Source organism: Mastomys coucha, unplaced genomic scaffold (genome assembly GCF_008632895.1).
Source record: "Mastomys coucha isolate ucsf_1 unplaced genomic scaffold, UCSF_Mcou_1 pScaffold21, whole genome shotgun sequence".
Classification (NCBI taxonomy): domain Eukaryota; kingdom Metazoa; phylum Chordata; class Mammalia; order Rodentia; family Muridae; genus Mastomys; species Mastomys coucha.
This window is the reverse complement of record NW_022196904.1, coordinates 80,255,721-80,275,278: the sequence shown is the minus strand read 5'-3', so window position 1 is coordinate 80,275,278 and position 19,558 is coordinate 80,255,721. Positions and strand designations below refer to the sequence as shown.

At 36.5% G+C, this 19,558-nt stretch overlaps 1 protein-coding gene and 1 non-coding gene across 16 annotated transcripts in view; one reads left to right on the top strand and one right to left on the bottom strand.

Annotated features, from left to right (window-relative positions):
- Positions 1 to 19,558, bottom strand: part of Dlg2 (discs large MAGUK scaffold protein 2) — a 1,953,494-nt gene that overhangs the window by 1,028,043 nt on the left and 905,893 nt on the right. The window lies entirely within an intron of this gene.
- On the top strand, positions 15,149 to 15,253 carry LOC116104242. The gene has a single exon (XR_004123764.1). It is a non-coding gene; the product is annotated as a U6 spliceosomal RNA (small nuclear RNA).

Genomic DNA, 19,558 nt, shown 5'->3' with positions numbered 1-19,558 from the left:
ACATGAAAAAAATCATTTTCTCTATGTAAGCTAAATCTTAGAATACCTTACGAGTCATCGCATCAGCCCATGTCACTATTATCACATCATGCTTCTGAATACCTGGGTGCTCCATGCCCACCTGCTCAGCTCTAAGAAAACAACTCCCAGCTGCTGTGACGAGATCATAACAGAAAGAACTGAGTTTTGGAGTCAGAAAAACCTGAATTTATATACTGCCTTATGTGTTACTGTCACTGGCCATGTCCACTTATCCCCACCTTCCAACTACTTGTTTAATAGGGAAATCTCTAAATAAAGAAAAAAATGCTCCTGGTTTTCTAATTGTATCATCACACCTTGATTGGTGCTTCTGTTTCATATACTCATACTTTCTGGATGTGAAAATGAGTGTAAAACTTATAATGCCCTGGAAAAGTCATTTTGTGTAAGAAACTCAATAATGTTCAAATCATGTAGTCTAAAACATTACAAAAGTGGAATTTTTAATTAAATTTACTACTTATTTATTATTTATTCTCTATTAATACAGTAAATCAAGACTTGTGGTATATATATAGTTTATAGCAAAGTTACTTTTCTCTTATGCCTCTTATTTTTTTCTCTTAAAGTTTCATTTTTCACATACAAAAACTCTGACAGTGCCTGAATAATACAGAAGTAGAGGCTCACAGCCATCCATTGGACTGAGCGCAGGGCCCCCAGTGAAGGAGCTAGAGAAAGGACCCAAAGAGCTGAAGAGTATGCAGCCCCTTAGGAAGAACAACAATATGAACTAACTAGAACCCTCAGAGCTCCCAGAGAGTAAACCACCAGCCAAAGTGTACACATGGTGGGAATAATAGCTCCAGCAGCATATGTGTAATAGAGGATGGCCAAGTTGGTCATCAATGGGAGGAGAGGCCCTTGGCCCTGTGAAGGTTCTATGCCCCAGTGTAGGGGAATGCCAGGGCCAAGAAGTGGGAAAGGGTGGTTTGTTGAGCAGGGGGAGGGGTAGGGAACAGGGTTTTTTTTTTGTTATTATTATTATTTCTTTTTTTCAGAGGGGAAACGGGAAAGGAGATATCATATGACATATAAATAAAGAAAATATCTAATTTAAAAAACATTTATTCTAGGCAGGATTTAGTTTTTTTCTTTTTTAAAAAAATTGGTTTTTAAAAATATAGTTATGGCATTAAATGGGAACATTGAAATGTACCCCCTGGATCTGACCACTGACCTGTTGCAAACAAATTCTAAACTTAGCTGAGTCTATAGGTCCATTTCTGAGTAGGATGCACTTGTGTGGTGTTTGCAAACACCCTCCTAGGATTTGGCTTCTGTCTCTGTGATGCCACGGAATGCAATGGAAACCCAGATCCACTGAGTTATGCAACTTTTGATATTTATCTGTGTCTTGACTGTTAGAAAATTCAATTGCTCTTTTGTAAAGAAATGAGAATCATTTTCCTCAGATGCCCTACTACTTCATTGTCTTCTTACAGACCACCAAGGTAATCAATACCAAATTTGATTTTGCTACTCTCTTCTCCAAAGTATTTTCTGTTCTGGCAATGTCATGCATTGATTTAACAAGCTTAAATGTTCCTCGTGTTTCACAAAATAAAGTTCAAGTATTTTAGGATGAACTTTGGGACTACACTGATATATGACCCTCTGAACTTAGATGTGTTTGTCCCTACCCTCCTGCCACACACAGTTTCAGACTCATAGTCTACCATATTATACTCAATGTCTGTTCACACTATTGTCATAGTAGTATAGTAGCATAGTATTTCTGTTGTCAATATGACAACAGAAATAGTTTCACAATCCCACCTCTCCTTTGCCCGTGTTTATTGAGTGTCTATTATATTTCAAACAGGAATACAGAAAAAAAAGCAGATGCAACTCCATTCTTCTATGTACATCACTACACCATTCTCTTGATCTAAAATAATTTTGCAGCTCCTAGTAGTCCTCCACAGCCAACCCTACACTACCTTCTGTTTGTAACTCTTTAAATGTCTTATAGAACAAGGTACTCACTCTGTTTTATTCTTTGTAGTTCTATGATATATGGTGTCTGCTTATTAATTATCATCACACATGGATCCATTTTTACTGAGAAGGTTGGAAACATAATCAACCTAAGGTCACAGATTCCAAAGCCCTTTTGAAAGCATTCTTTTCAGTGCCTTGATTTTGGAAGAGGATGAGGAAGCTGTGACCATTTATAGAAGGTACTGAAGATAGAATACTGTCTGTGAATCCTGGGAACTAGATTGAAGAGAGTATAGGGACTGCAGAAGAAAGTAGAGGTCTGTGGATCTGGAGAGACAATGAAGCTACAGCTTTGCTCAGGAAGTGCCTATAGAGATACTTCATCCTCAATAATTGGAATGGAAAAGTAAAGGGAAGTATCTTTGGGTTCTATGAATTAGATAGAAGAGATTATAGATATTTTGGAAGGAAGTAGGGGGTTTGTTATCTGGAGATATGGGAAAACTTGATAATGTAAAAGAAGTTCCCATAAAGAAGTTGAATCAGAGAGCGTAGACTTTCCAGCTCCAAAAGGCGAATTTCATGTATGTCAGTGAGGCAGAAAAATATGAGATCACAAACCACTTTTTAAATTCATGACATATATCCTGGTCTTTATGGAAAGTATTGCATGGTATTAATTGGTAGTTGAGAAGCTGAATTCTGTGGACTCAATATTATGGAATCTTAAAACATCTGTACAGTGCCAGGGATGTCAGAAAGACAAAGGTCTCCTAAAAGTGTCCAACAGGTAATACTCACCTACATGAGTCATGAATGCTAACACTTAGAAGAAAGGAGTTACAGAGACAAACTATGGAGTAGAGACTGAAGGAAGGACAATCCAGAGACTGCTCCACCTGGGAATCCTTCCCATATTTAATCATCAAACCCAGACACTATTGTGGATGCCAGCAAGTGCTGGCTGACAGGAGCCTGATATAGCTGTCTCCTGAGAGGCTCTGACAGTGCCTGACTAATATAGAAGTAGAGGCTCACACCCATCCATTGGATTGAGCTCAGGGTCCCCAATGGAGGAGCTAGAGAAAGGACCCAAAGAGCTGAATGGTTTGCAGCCCCTTAGGATGAACAACAATATGAACTAACTAGTACCCTCAGAGCTCCCAGAGATTAAACCACCAACCAAAGAGTACATATGGTGGGACTCATGGCTCCAGCAGCATGTGTATAGCAGAGGATGATCTAGTTTGTCATCAATGGGAGGAGAGGCCTTTGGTCCTGTGAACGTTCTATGCCCCAGTGTAGGGGAATGCCAGGGCCAGGAAGCAGGAGAGGGAGACGGTGGGTTGGTGAGCAGGGGGAGGGGGATGGGAACACTGTTTTTTGTTTTTTGTTTTTTTTTTTTTTCAGAGGGGAAACCGGGAAAGGAGATACCATTTGAAATATAAATAAAGAAAATATCTAATAAAAAAAAGGATGATACAGAAGCTCACTGCTTAATGTGCATTTGATGTGTGTGTGTGTGTGTGTGTGTGTGTGTGTGTTGAGGACATCCTTTACTAATATTCATTAATTTGTTCTATAACTATATTTGTGCATAATTATGGATATTGAAGTTTTAAGAACAGAAATCATATACTCAAATTAATCATTTATATAACCTTAAGTACTACCAACATTTTGCATACTATAATAACTCAATTATACACAAATATGTATATAATACAGAACATGTAACAAATAATAAATATATAATATATGACATTAAATATGTCATATGCAGTACCTGACTAATACAGATGTAGAGGCTCACAGCCATCCATTGAACTAAGTACAGGGTCCCCAGTGAAGGAGTTAGAAAAAGGACCAATGGAGCTGAGGGGTTTGCAGCCCCTTAGGACGAACAACAATATGAACTAAGTAATACCCTCAGAGCTCCCAGGGTCTCAACCACCAACCAAAGACTGCACATGGAGGGGTCTGATTATTCTGGCAGCATGTGTATAGTAGAGGATTGCAAATTCGATCTTCAATAGGAGGAGAGGACCTCGGCCCTGTGAAGGTTCTGTGCCCCAGTGTAGGGGAATGCCAGGGCCAATAAGTGGGAGAGGGTGGGGTAGCAGGCATGGGGAGGGGAAAGGCAACAGTGGTTCATTTTGTTGTTTTTGTTTGTTTCTTTGCTTTTTGGAGGGGAAACTGGGAAAGGAGAAATTTACATGTAAATAAAGAAAATATCTAATAAAAAATAAATAAATATGTCATATGTTATACATATATATATATATATATATAGTGTAGCAACTGTGAAAATGAGCAATACAGACAAATGTACACTGTGAAAATGAAGTAAGTTTTAAAATTCACCTCTTGAGGTATGGCTGCATACTTCCACACATAGACATATTCATGCATATATACATTTTATAGTTTTTATTTGTAAAAATATATGTGTTTTCTTCTTTGTTTAAGGTGTGTATGTAGTCAATGCCCCAAGCTTAGAAATGCATTTTGGAAATGTTCACTGTTGAAAAATGTCTTAGGATACAGAAAAGAATTAAGCTGCCAACTTTTAAAAGCAGCACAATTCCTCCCTCCCCCTAGAAAGGTCATGGAAAACATCTAGAGTTGCCGTTAAACTTCTGGTTGCATATGACAGTTATTTCAAGGGAAATAGTAATTAATGTGTAATGAACAATGTACAATTGGGATTAACTTTTGAATTACTATCTAAATGTGGGAACAGCTTAAAATTTGCCATGATTATCACTGCCCAGCTTTCCCCAGGAGAACTCATTACTCCTAAAATCTTAAGATACTTCACACATTTTTGTATCCTGGTTCTTAAGATGTTATTGGCATTTGGTGCTTCTTTTCTGCCAATTATAGCAGCTCTGAGGTGAGGAGACATATCTTGAACTTTTTAACATTCCTAACAGCTCGATCTTTCATGCTTAGCACTAGGACAATGAGGCACTGGGTAAGCACACACTGACAAATTAATCTGCCAGTATCCATAGTAACTAAAAAAAATCTAAACAATGTCTTGTAAATATTTGCTTCCTTTTATTTTGAGAGTAGGAAGATATTTGCAAGAGAAAAAATAGGAAATAAGGATCTAATTTCAATCTCTGTGATTGAAGGCACTGGCAAATGCTGTTCTTTAATACATGGAAGTGTTCATTAACTTTGCATAACTATGCATCCACTCAATACATAGAACATCTGTACTTAACATAGCCTTTTAAATATATACTGAATAATATAGAAGCCCTTCTTTAATGCATGTATAATCTTAAGTGGACAGTGGTATTTTACATTGTTTAACCAAATAATAATAGAAATTTGAAAACCTCTGATAGGGCTCACAGAATGGCTCAGCATGTGAAAGCACTTGCTGGCAAACCAGAGGACCTGAGGTCAAAGCCCAGAAATCACCTACCAACATATGGTAGCAGGAGAGAACTGACTCCTGCTGCTTACCCTATGACATTCACATGGGCAGTGTGAATATATATTCCATCTAAACTACAAAATGAATTAAGGTTAATGTAAAAACTGAAAAATTAAGTGTCCAATAATCAGTGGTAGACCATAGAAAAGAATGGGCCTGCTGAGAAATTCAAATTGGAAAAGAAGTGATGTGGCAAAGATAAGAGCTCTCATCTCATCTGCATCTCATATCTCTCTGATTCAAAGTGTGTGAGACACCAAACTTCTTTTCCAATAGTATCCACTGTTTATTTATTCATGTCACTTCCAATGAACCTGATGGCTTATTTCATCCTCAATCCATTCACCTAATATATTCTTTCTCAAAGAGAAAGTCTTCTCTTCCTGGTAACTTTTCCATAATGGATTCACCACAAAATCTTTCTTATCAATCCTAACTAGATGGATTGATTAGTATTTTGTTTGTGCTCCAAGTATATGATAGCAGCTTGTCACATATCTTTTCATTTTAGAATATACTGCAAATGGAACAAGAGAGCTGGAGGAGGGAAACATAAAAATGCTAGAAAGACTATTTGTTCTCCACTTCAGGCCTGGCAAGAACCGCACTGCTTATGTGTGAATGGGTTTGATTTTCTCAGATCTGTCTTCTCTATTGATAGCCTCAAACAAAAGCACGAAAATACAAAATACTCTTGACATTCCAAAGTACCGCTAGATCACGGTTCATATATTCTTAGCAACTTCTGAGTTGGTCTGTGTCTGCGTGCAAAAAAAGAGGTAAGAGCTACAGCTGAGATGTCAGGAAGTCATATTCCCAAACTTCTTTGCAAAGGTGGGTGAAAAATTAGTAGAAATTAGTAGAAAGGAGTGTATGGAAAATATGAGAGAGTGTGGCTTAGCACAACAGTATGGGTGGGAATGCTGAAGAGATGGCTCAGTGATTCCAGCAGTACCTACATGGTAGCTCACAAGCATTTATAACTCCATCCCAGAGATCCAATGTTCTCTTATGGCATGCACAAGCACAATTTGCTCATAAAACTTAGACGTGTATGTGGACATAACACCCATATACACAAAATAAATAAAAATTAAAAAAATAATGTGAAGCTGGAAATTTAGACAGAGCCACAAACATTAAATGTCTGAATGGCATGCTTGTAGGAGTTGTATAAGATGAGGTATAAAGTAGGGAATGACATTCTATATCTGTACTATAGAAAGATGCTTTTGACAACAGTGTGATAGACTGGAGGTGGATAGACCTGTGATGGAGACCAATTTGTAGCCCATTGCAGTTATGGGACTGTTGCAGGTTTCCATGGATACAACTAGACATAAGGGCTATTTTTTTTTTCAGCAGAGCATGGAGCATCATGTGATATTTACTGGTTTTAAAGCAACCCTCCTACCTCCAGACTCACAGGCACATTTCTAAAACATAACTCAACTGCTGTTCCAAAAGTTTTTTGGGTTCCTAACACTTTATGAAAAAAATAGAATCATAAAATATAGGTCATTAAAAAAATAACAGCTGAGCTCTGTAAAATGATACTCATTTTAGAATTATTTGAAGGGATGTTGCAATTTTCTTGCATGCAGACATTTGAGAGAAAAAAATTTGAAAGGTCACCCATAGTATCATAATAGAAATTTTAGCTAATGTCAGAGCTACTTCATGAGAGGTAAAACTGATATATAACAGATGATTCTCTTGTTGGTGTCATTGTTGTTTACTGTTTGTTTGAACAAAAAAGTAGCCATGCAGTTAGCTCTGTTCTTCATGTTCAACACAGAGCTACACAGACACTGGAGAGGCCGCTTCTGAAGACTGATGTGACAAAGGGCTGGCAGTATTTATATTCCTGACTTAAATTAGGAATGATTTTGTATGATAGTTCTATTTTAATTATTGCTTTATTCACATTGGTCAATGGAGGGTTAAGGTAATTTCTTTAATCATAAATGAACACACACACACACACATGAACACACACACACACACACACACACACACACACACACACACACACCAGAGCAACACATTGATTCAAATATTCTGATCATTTTCATGGTTTTAAGTCACAGATTAAAGACTAGTTAAAGACTAGTTTTTATCTAAGGAGATACACTCTGGAGTTATTTTTATGAATAATTTTAAGTAAACTCTAAAGTCTAGAGAATTAGTAGAGAATTAATCCAAATTAAGCCCAATAAAACTGTGGTGCCTTAAGGGTTAAAAGGATATGACTGTGAGAAAAAAAGGCAAGCCATTGAGAAACCTGACTCAGATTTTATAGAAGAACTGACTGCTGTCTTATTAGTTTTTCTCCATAAAGAGTTAGCATTGGGTCCTATTAGGGGAGAAACAATGTTTATGAGACACACTACACATGTCTTTGATGTGTACTGGAAGAAAGCCAACTTGAGTCTGTTGACATGGATGTTGCCTGTATGAAAAATCTCAGATAAGCTTAAGTAAATAGTAATTGTAATAACTGGCATTGCTAGAAGGAGTGTGTAGCAGTTGAAATTTTTTATGCTCCCCTTACTGGATGCAGCCCCATCAGAAGCTACCAATCCATTTTTAAATATTTTATGTACCCCTGAGGCTCTCTAAATATTTTTTTTAATTGTGAGAATCTATTCAAAAAAGATTAAACCATATAATTGAGTCTTGGTGGTATGACGTCCACTACTTTAATAACGGCCCATTTTGAATATGTCGTTGTAAGACATTTCTAAGTAATAGGAATAAGCAAGCCACTAAGGGGCCAGTGATGATGACAGATTGCAACACTTGAGAGGATGGGGCCTTAGAGTCCAACAGGGAAGCTGAGGAAGTGTTTGTTCCAGTGGTGGATGAAGATGGGTGGGGCTTATATTTCTCTTCTATATGATCAGTCTTTACACAACTATCTTTTTACCAAACAAATAAACAAACTGCCATTTCAAAATCAACTGCATTTTCTTCCAACTATGTTATTCAAAAAGTGAAACAACATTGTGATGAAATGTCTATATTACATGGGAATGAGATTGCTGTTTGTGGGAATGATGAGTAGTCAAAAATATATCAAATGTATACACCTCCAGTCCCTGGTTTTTATATTATCTGTAAAATTCAAGAGGAAGCACAGATTGCATGACCTTGGCTGCCATGAACATTGAGGGCAGTAGCAGAGCAAATACAGAAATCGCTCTCCAATATTTCAAATTTGAACTTGCTAATAGATGGATTATGCTGATAATAATGAGTCTAATTTTAAAATTATAACACTATTAAAATGGGACACAACATTGTCTGCAATAAGAAGACAGCATCACTTCATATCTCTATAAGATATAAAATAATACTTTAAAAAATCCAATGAAATTCAACCTATCACCATTTATAGTGGATCACAGGAAGAAATACAAAAAAAGAAGGGGGACAAAGTGAATGAGGATACTGGAGCAGCCACAGCGAAATTCAATGTGAGAAATTCTCTGGTACAATAGTCCCAGGCATTTTTAAGTGCATATAGAAAAGAAAATGGGCAGAGAGATTTAAGGTTATATGAAATACAAACTATAGATTGATTTTGATGGACAGTAGTTACATTGGACTGTGAGAAAGGTGTTTAAAGACATTTGAGAAATACTGAACAGAAACTTGTTTTTCTCATTTCAATAATTATATTTTGCTTATATTAAAATGATGTTTTAGAAAAGCACACTGAGTTGTTTAGAGAATAAGATGATATGATTTAAATTATTCTAGGAAGAAAACATTTAAATAAGTGGCAAGGGGTGGAGAGATGAAACAAGGAAGCGAAAATGGGAACTGATTAATCCATTCTCTCTGCTTTGGGCATGTTTGGACATTTCCATAATAAAAGGTTCTTTAAAAATGCACCTCCCTGGTTTTACAGGCACTCCAAGTTGAAGACACATTCCTGTGAATTCATAAAGGCCAGGAAGGTAGGAAGGGGACAAGAGGCTTTAAGGAACACATGTGATGTGATGAGTGGCAGGAAAGTTAGGAGGAATGAAAAGGCTTAAGCAGAGATGGGGTGGGAGGATAGGGCAGAAGGTGAGCAATGGTGGAGGAGTAATCAAAACTAAGAATGTATTGAATATTCATAAGAAAACAAACTATTTCATAACTTTAAGATACAAAATTTTTAAAAAGAGTTTAAACAAATGTACCCTGCATTTGTGGATAATGTTCCACCCAGAAGCCATAGTTTTTTAAGTAAAAATCCTAGTACCAGGAATGGGATTTTTTTCTTTGTGTTTCTGCTCAGGGAAACCCCATAGACATCCAAAGTAATACAGAGTATTACTGTTGCTTGTTTTCTCAGCAGTGCTACTGTTAAGACTGTATTGATGAAGACCCCATCCATACATGCTTGTCACTGGACACAAATCAACGTTGCCTCCATATTATAAAACAAAATGCATGTGTAAATTGAAATGTAATTCATCCATTAAGTCAAATTCTTTAATTCTAAGAATGTCTTTCCAAGTAAAAGGCTTAAGCAAAAAAAATTAAAAATGGTAAATATGGTATAAATAAAAATATGCTAAAATTATATATATATACACACATATACATATACCCATACATACATATAGTTGACTGTAGAAGGTATTCAAGTGCCTTTGCCTGTAATTTGGCTACCTTAAGAATCAGATGGATCAGAATTTATTGAACCATACCAAACCTGGGTCTAGTAAAATCATAACTTTCCACCCCCATGTTGCATCTCATTTTCTGTTTCTGGGGCACAGACCAATCTAAGTATAGATGACTTTCTCCAGGAACACTAAGCTAGCATGCTTTTCTTTACTCTGATGCTTGCTCTCTATTCATAACCAAGTAGAGAGTGCTCCTTAGACTGGACCTCTTCATTCCATCACAATCACTCTCATTTTTACCAGCAACCCCAAGGATAGAATAACTCTTGTTACTTCCTATAGATTAATTTAGGATTAATGAGGCTAAAAAATTTGTTTTATAACACAAGCTGGTAGTGAGGCCAAAGAAAGAATATTCTGGTTCTAATTTCTATACAGGTAAAAAGGATCATCATGCACACATATGCTAACAACTATTGACTGATGATGTCCCACAGTTTAGCAAAACTATCCTAGAACTTTGAATATTCTTATGCCTCCCTGAGTTTAACATTCTTGGCTATTTCTCAACAACAGAAAAAAATTTCACAGACTAGAGAAACATACAAAATAAGATCAAGTTTACAATCATTCATTAAAATATCAGTCAATGGGAGAGCATTTATTACCCAAATCTTGTATGTGCCAAGTGCTCAAGAAATACATGGTTGACTGGAACAGAAGCTCGAATGTCCAAGTATAATGGGGTGCATAAAGATCAACAGTATTTACATTGAACATTTAAATTATGACTTCTATGTCTGGGTGATGCTCCAGGGATACATATGCTGAATGTATCCCTGCTCTTATTTTCATGGAGAATGTACACTGGCAATCGACATGTATTATCAAACAAAGATAAGAGGAAATTATGGCTGAGTTGACAAGTTATTCTGGGAGGAAAGGAACACTGAAAAAAATCTAGTGACACTGATTTTAAGGTAAATCTTCAGGTGAGAAGTAGATATTGTTACTATTTGCCATTTGGGAGCTTTAAAGAGGATTTAACTTTGTGTGCATTATCGCAATAACCCAATGAAATACCTAGAATTTCCACAATTCTCCATTTTACCATTAGAAAAATAAGAGAACCTATGGAGGTTAAAATAACTTAACCAACCACACAAAGTTGTAACAGAAAAGTATTAATAAATGGGTAATAATAAAAATCTTGTGATGGTAAGAATTTCATTCAGTTTTCCAATGTTTCTTTATAAGACAGTAGCAAAAAGATTCAGCAGATTGCCATTAAACTTGTCTTTCAGCTCATAAACCTTATGATTCTAATTTCATTCCAAATTTATTCCAGGGCAACTTCTTTTAATCTAGTAAAACAATGTATTTTCCTATTAGCACCAAGTTGAGGGTGTCATTTTATTTTATTTTATTTTATTGTCTTTGAGGCTTCAGAATAATCTCATTTTGGTTTTACTTTTTAAAAGAAAAAAGTCAGCTTTTTTCAACATGTTATTAGCTTTGGAGAAAACCTTAAAGTCTGCTGATAATTGTCACTTCAAACATTAATTCATTCAGTGTTTCTTCATAGCAGAGAGTGGCTGTTACCTAGATAAATAAAAAAGTGCCAAACAGTTTGCAGGGACATAAAATCTAGAACTGGATGACAGGCATGCACTAGATAATGCTCTTTTGTTGACATACTGATGGAAATAAAACATAGCAGCCTTATTTATAATAGCCAGAAGCTGGAAACAACCCGATGTCCCTCAAGGGAGGAATAGATCCAAAAATGTGGTACATCTGTACAATGGAGTACTACTCAGCTATTAAAAACAATAAATTTATGAAATTCTTAGCAAATGGATGGATCTGAAGGATATCATCCTGAGTGAGGTAACACAATCACAAAAGAACAAACATGGTTTGCACTCACTAATAAGTGGATAGTAACCTAGAAGATCGGGATACCCAAGATACAATCCACAAACCACAGGAAACTCAAGAAATAGGAAGACCAAAGTGTGAATACTTTGACCCTTCTTAGAAGGGGGAACAAAATACCTATGGATAGAGTTGCAGAAACAAAATATGGAGGAGAGACTGAAGGAAGGATAGTCCAGAGACTGCCCCACCTGGGGATCCTTCCCATATACAATCACCAAACCCAGATACTATTGTGGATGCCAGCAAGTGCTGACTGACAGGAGCCTGATATAGCTGTCTCCTGAGAGGCTCTGCTAGTGCCCAACTAATAAAAAAGTAGAGGCTCACAGCCATCCATTGGACTGAGCACACGGTCCTCAATGAAGGAGCTAAAGAAAGGACCCAAGGAATTGAAGGGGTTTTCAGCCACATAGGAGGAACAACAGTATGAACTAACTAGTACCCTCAGAGCTCCCAGGGACTAAACCACCAGCCAAATAATACACATGGTGGGACTCATGGCTCTAGCTGACTATGTAGCAGAGGATGGCCTAGTTGGTCGTCAATGGGAGGAGAGTCCTTTGGTCCTGTGAAGGCTCTATTCCCCAGTTTATGGGAATGCCAGGGCCAGGAAGCAGGGGAGGGAAGGTTGGTGAGCAGGAGGAGGGGGGAAGGAATAGAGAGTATTTCGGAGGGGAAACCAGGAAAAGGAAGAACATGTGAAATGTAAATAAAGAAAATATCTAATAAAAAAAGAAAATTCTAAAGTAGAACTCAAGTCTAGACTATCTTGAAAGAAAGTAAACGGAATAAAATACTGGAAACCACCAATACAGATGTGCATGTAAGCAGCCAAACATTGGACTGAATGTTTGGACTCCAAAGGGGAAATTAGGGCAAAGGGTTTGAAACCACATAAGAAGAGCAAAAATATCAACTAAACAGACCCCTCCCAAAGCTGCCTGGCACTAAACCACCAACCAGAGCATACACAGGGGATCCCCATCACTCCAGCTGGATATGTAGCAGAGGATTGCCTTATCTAGCATCACTGAGAGGGGAGCCCCTTGGTTCTGTGGAGGCTTGATGACCCAGGATAGGGGAACTTTAGGTTGCTGAGGCAGAAGTGAGTAGGCAGTTGGGCGAGAACCCTCATAGAGGCAGAGGATGGGGGTAGATGATAGGGGTCTTGTGGAGAGAAAACTGGGAAGGGGGATAACATTTGAAATGTAAATATATAAAATAACTAACAAAAACAATGAACAAAACAAAGAAAGCATAAAAGTCCAAGTCAAATGAAGCATCATTTGAGAGCTGTAATTAGTTCACTGATAATTCCTTCTACTGTTTGAGGTACTCTTAGAGCATTATGAGTCTTTTGTTTTCTGCCTTGAAGTTGAGTGTCTGAACCCAAAAGCATGAGTTGTCAAAGGGCTGTGCCTTTTTATATCCCAAGAGAATAATGATGTTCCACACAAACATGCCCTTTTCTATATATTTCAGAAAGGTGAATAAGTGAATTATATTGCCTTTATTTTCAATTTGGAATATGACATTTTCTTTCCTTAAACATGACCTAGATAGAGCAAGCCATTTTCATCAGAATTCTCAGTTTGCACATCTGCACAAGTACTTACAATTCTATACTTACCTACAACATGAAGTTTTGATTGTAAAAGTAGATGGTGCCCCTACTAGTCCCATACCATGAAATAATCCTTAAGGGTCAAGAATGGCCAGAGTTATTCAGTCTTTTTATTCCACTCTTAATGGATTTACTAATCTCCTGGTTCATTATCCTTTAACCTTGAGTCATATTTGCTTCTCATTCTCTCCACTTCCACATCAATAAAATTTAATTCAATTAAAATTTGACATGGATCAATAAGACCTAACTCATTCTACAGTGAGGAAAGTTTTCCAAAACCATGATGTTGGCCATTACTATAATGAACAAACTGCACATATGGTCATTACTGTTACTCCTCTTTTAATAGAACAAGAATGGCTACTGTGTGCCAGAAACTACCATTAGCATTTTTTACATGTAAATCATTTGTCCCAATAACAACTAAGCAAATAATACAACATTTAATGTACAGAATCCATGACCTAGGCATATTCCATAAAATACTCTGCTATTAAGGGAAAAACAGGGCAAAAGAGACCTCCAATATTTAAATAAGTAAGAATAACTTAGTGTCAAGGTCTAAGATCAAAGGGAAGAATACAGTAAGGCAGTTTGAATAAAGTACAATGTGCAATGATCTTGTTAGAATGAGATGGATAATAAAAGTAGAGAAGTTATCAGGATCTAAAGTATGTAAAATCATATGCAGAAGGCCAATATGTTTGGAAATGATTTCAAATGAAATTGCTTGTAATAGCCATCCAACTGGCACTTACTTCATTCAGCTAGCTTATGGGAATTCCATTACACAGTATTCTAAGTGCTAGAGACCAAGATGGGTAAACGAAGGTCCTCAACCTCAGCAAGTTAAACACACCACATAGGCTAATACATGGCTAAGAGCTACAAGTGACAGAAAAAGAGGGCATGATAGAAAGGTACAAGGTCACTAACCAATGAGAGGAAAACCATTTCTGAGGCTCTCTTTCATTTTGTGTTGCTTTTAACTCACTTACATTCAAAGCACAAAGAAAAATAATGTTATTGATGATATATTATTAACATTTTTAGCACCTTAAATATAATATATATACATTCATGAATTACTTGTTAATTTAAAAATTGTGTGTGATTTAAGTAAAAGAGAAATTTGTTTTTATTTTTGCTTCATTCCCTAATTGATTATCATTTTAACTTCTTGATTTATGGCATACTCTTACCAATATAAATACTTTCCTTTTATGCCAATGAGATCAAACTTTCTACTTGGAATTCATTTCAGCTTATTTTTAATGCATGGCAAATAATTATTCAAGCACAGAAATATATAATTGATCCGTATGAAAAACCAAATGTTTATGCACTTTTTTCAAGGTTTAGCCTATAAATTATTTAAGATACTCCTGTTAATGAGCATGCCAATGTTACAGTATTAGACAAAAATACTATATATACATATATATATATATAGAGAGAGTATTTATAATATTCACATACATACACACATATACACACACACACATATATGTTGTATGAGTGGTTACTACAGGAGCACATATACTCAAAACAGAATGATACAGAGAAGATTGGCATGGCTCTGTACAAGGATAGTATTATATAAGATAATTTTTTTCATTTTTTGAACCTTTCTTTCCTAGATTTTAGGATATATAATTAGAAGCAGAATTAACAGAGGTGACAGCACACAAGATTTGAATACAGATGTGCACTCTTGCCATGTTATTTATCTTTCCCAAGTTATAATCTCACAACTACTTATAATTTACATCAAAGATGCTAATAGCTGCCTTGCTCTTCTTTGTCCATGTTGAACATTAATCCTTAAAACTCTTTGTTAATCTAATCAGTAGAATGTGATGTATTGCTTTAATTCACACTGTTTTGTTATTGTTAGCAAATATCTCTGCCATAAACATCTGTTTATGAGAATCAAGAGCTGTCACACTCTGTTATCATCTGTAAAAAAGCCCCAGAACTTTTCCCTGTCTCCTAAACAGGTTTTCAAGTCCTGTCACATGACGTTTGTTTGTTGCCTACTGATCAGTTTACATTTCATGCTTCTAAACTACACTATCCTTGCCTGATTCCTAAATTCATTGCAAAAGGTGGTTGTTTATTATCATTTAATTATGCTTTTTTTTCTCAACTCTGTACTTGTGATCACATATAATTATTAACTCTGTTATTCCATTGTTAGGCTATGATAGCCTCTATCTAAATGCATTGCCCTAACATCCCAGTCATAGTGAGCATGCCCTTGAACTTTCTATGTGCATTTTCTGTTCTCCTCTTAAGCCAGTGGTAATTTACTCTTTGTTTTCTGAGTAAATGTTTAGCTAGAAAAAGCCACCTTACACAAAGAACCTAGAACACAATGGGTACTCAAAATATCTAAAATAATTATTAATCCTACACATTCCAAAGTCAGACATATATATTTAAAAGGACAATATCCTAAGTCGAATAATGAAAATACTAGCCAGAATTCATATCTAACAGTTGAAACTGCATACATTTGAATGAACATTAGAGAAGTGGCTGCATAAACCAGGGCAAATTCATGAATTATATTCAAGCGTGCTAATAATAAAATACATAAAATATGCACAACATCAGTTAAAAGCAATATAAATGAAAAATGACAAAAGCTGAAGAGGAGTGTTCTAAATATAAGTCGTAAGTATATTTGTTTGATAGACCCAGGACACTAAGTAATTTTCTGTGATGCTTTTATACATTACACATTTTCTATATTAAGCTAACACTATTTTTGTTACTTCTTTCTTAAAGACTATGATAAATTACATCATTTTCTCTTTCCCTTTCTTCCCTCCAAGCCCTCCCATATGCTCCTTCTTGTACTTTTTAAAATATATGTGCTCTTTCTCATTAATTGGTTTTATATCTATGTATGTGTATTACTATAAATCACCTCACTTCTACATGCCTTTTAAAATAACAATTCCATAGCTATATGAAACAACAGTGAAATTAATTAATGAATAGAATTGTAATTGTGACACAAGGGAAACTAAGCTCCTTTTTTTAAGCTTGACAAGAAGCTAAATACTTGTTGACATGCCAAAGTAAAACAGCTACACTGGCATAATGCAAGGTTTGTGGGGGAAAAATAGCAAATGACCTCTCTGCTCCTGCTGTAGAAACAAGGACAAGAGGATTGGGTCACAGGAGATACCAAGGGCTTGAGGTTTTCTTTGACTGGTGTAGCATTCATCCTTCCCAAAGCCCTGTTGATGTTTCTACTATAAAGCCCACACTTAGACCCTCATTTTTATTGGACCCTGTACATTCTTGAAATTCTATTCTCCTTACAACTACTGTCTCTGAAAGCATTTAACTTGTCTCTAATCTAGCTATACATTTTAATTCTTTCTATACCCCAAGAAAACTTTATTTCTTTTTTTTAATTAGATATTTTCTTTATTTACATGTAAATTTCTCCATTCCCAGTTTCCCCTCCAAAAAACAAAGAAACAAACAAAAACAACAAAAACAAACCCCTGTTGCCTCCCCCCTCCCTATGCCTGCCACCCCACCCTCTCCCACTTATTGGCCCTGGCATTCCCCTACACTGGGGCACAGAACTTTCACAGGGCCGAGGTCCTCTCCTCCTATTGATGATCAAATTGTAATCCTCTACTATACACATGCTGCCAGAACAATTTCTTAAATGTTCTTGAAGTATGTCAATATCCTAAAACAGTACATGGTATTTTTACTTCAATAATAAGTCACCAATATTTTATACTACCAAAGATGGAGAAAGACATATAACTTCATGATTCCCAACTGTAATCTAAATGGCAACAACTACTCTATATGTTAGACCACCTCTGCAAATGAGGTGTTATTACTTATATTCGAAAGTCCAACCCAAACAGGTAGATCTCAGTCCACAAATCTACAAGTGTCTACCTCTTCCATCATGTAAGGTGAGACAAGCAAAGCAAACTCCCAACTTCTCCTTTGTTATCATTTCAATCATATGCACTTATGGGGACAGTGATAGTTTGATAGATGTGTACAGTATGTAATGATCAAATGAAGCTAAGGAGATGGACAGTTACTTAACATTCAGAGCACAAACAACAGCAGGCTACCATGATGTCTTCATAAAGAAATTCTAAGATTATTTGATGACAGAGTAGTAAGTGTTTACAACAAAATGATGCCAGTGGTTTTTCAAGCCCTCTCATTCTTAAAGGCCTTGATTAGAATTTCTATTGTCCTAAATTCAATATTCCTTTTCTTTAATGTAGAACTAATTCCTACAGTGGAGCTATATAGATGAATATCTGTATTCCACACTCTACTTCCTGCCCAAGATATCCTCATTTAAGATTATCTGGTTTCATCTTTTTATACCCAAGAAAGCAAACACTCACTGTTACAGGACTGAAGTGGGGTTATGGTATACTAATGTAATGTCCAGCATATTTTTTGACCTGTCACAAGCCCTTCAGAAATGTTGGTGACCTTGTATCACCATAACCCACATCCTTTGTCCCCTAGGATGAGATTAGCTCTTTTTTGCAGACAAAAAAATAGGACTCTAGAAGCCACTCTCTGAGAACCTTTATTAAGCTTGTAGACACAGAGGAGGCTGATGGCAGACAACGATTCAAGCATTAGTTCAGACTTGAGAAAATAACCCCCTGACCTCTAACTGAAGACGGTTCCTCAGAACCATTTTTTTGTAGAAGCTCTGATCAAAATGGGGCTGTGTTGGCTTTAAAGGCAGGACCAGGATCAAATTCCTTTGGGTCCCCAGAGCACACATCAAACAGACTGCTGCCTATGAAGCAACAATACTAGGGATGCGAACAAACTCATTCAAGACAAGATTTCTTCTTGAAGATTTTACAATAGGAATAGAGAATAAGAATGCCTGGTGCTAGCTTTCACTTTGTGGGTTTGTTTTACTTTGAGAAGCAGTCTCCAGAGAGACAGATAATGAAGCTAAAGCAATGGCCCTGCTAAGGTACTCTCCACTCACATAACTGCCAATGGAGTGACTCTTGAAATTCACAATGTGCTGAGACGCAGTGAGCGACGCTTCATATAAAATTAACATAAGCGAAAGGTTACTTGAGGAAACTGCATTACTTTTTTAGGTGACCCACTTATGGCTAAATTTGGAAAGCTGGCAAGGCAGACTTCACAGAAACAAGATACTATGAGTCCTGGGGCCCAGATCTTTACCAGGGCATCATTATGGACAGGGCTGTTTGGCCAAGCCAGATGCTATAGATGTGTCTGTTCACCTCAGGTTGCCAGTGTTTCCTCGAGCAAAGGGGAATGACAGAGCTCAAACTATAAATGATTTAACAGCAACAACACAAAACTTAAGTAGGGTAACTAGATACCAAACACTGTCTTAAACACTATAGAAATGCTAATTTCTGTAACAAGTGCATACAGTAGCTACTAACATTTTCTCTATAAAGAGTCCCAGACATAGAGAAGCTGGGCGTCTCGCCATAGAGCTTCACTGTCTGTGGTAGAAGAACCTCCATCAAAAGAGAAACAGTTTGGCTCCAGAATATCTGTTTTTGACCCCTACTCTGATTCATGTTACATAATATTGTTACATGGTTAATTATCTCAGGGGGAAAATACAATGGAATGTTTGAAAGTGCTGGCTTCCAAGGAAACTGGGTTGGATTCTGCATGTGCTCCTGTGAGCTGTTTTCACAATTTAAGGTCTCTGTTGGAGTTTGCTCACTGATGTGCTAGGTACAAGAATACACATCATCAGTGAACTTGCAGGAATAAATGATGTCTCTTAAAATATTGCTTGACAAATATCAACAGTCAAAAATTTCCTAATCTTATTCATTTAAAGAGAAAGAACATTTCCTGGTTATTCAGAGATATACTAAAAGTCCAATGACTTTTATGAGA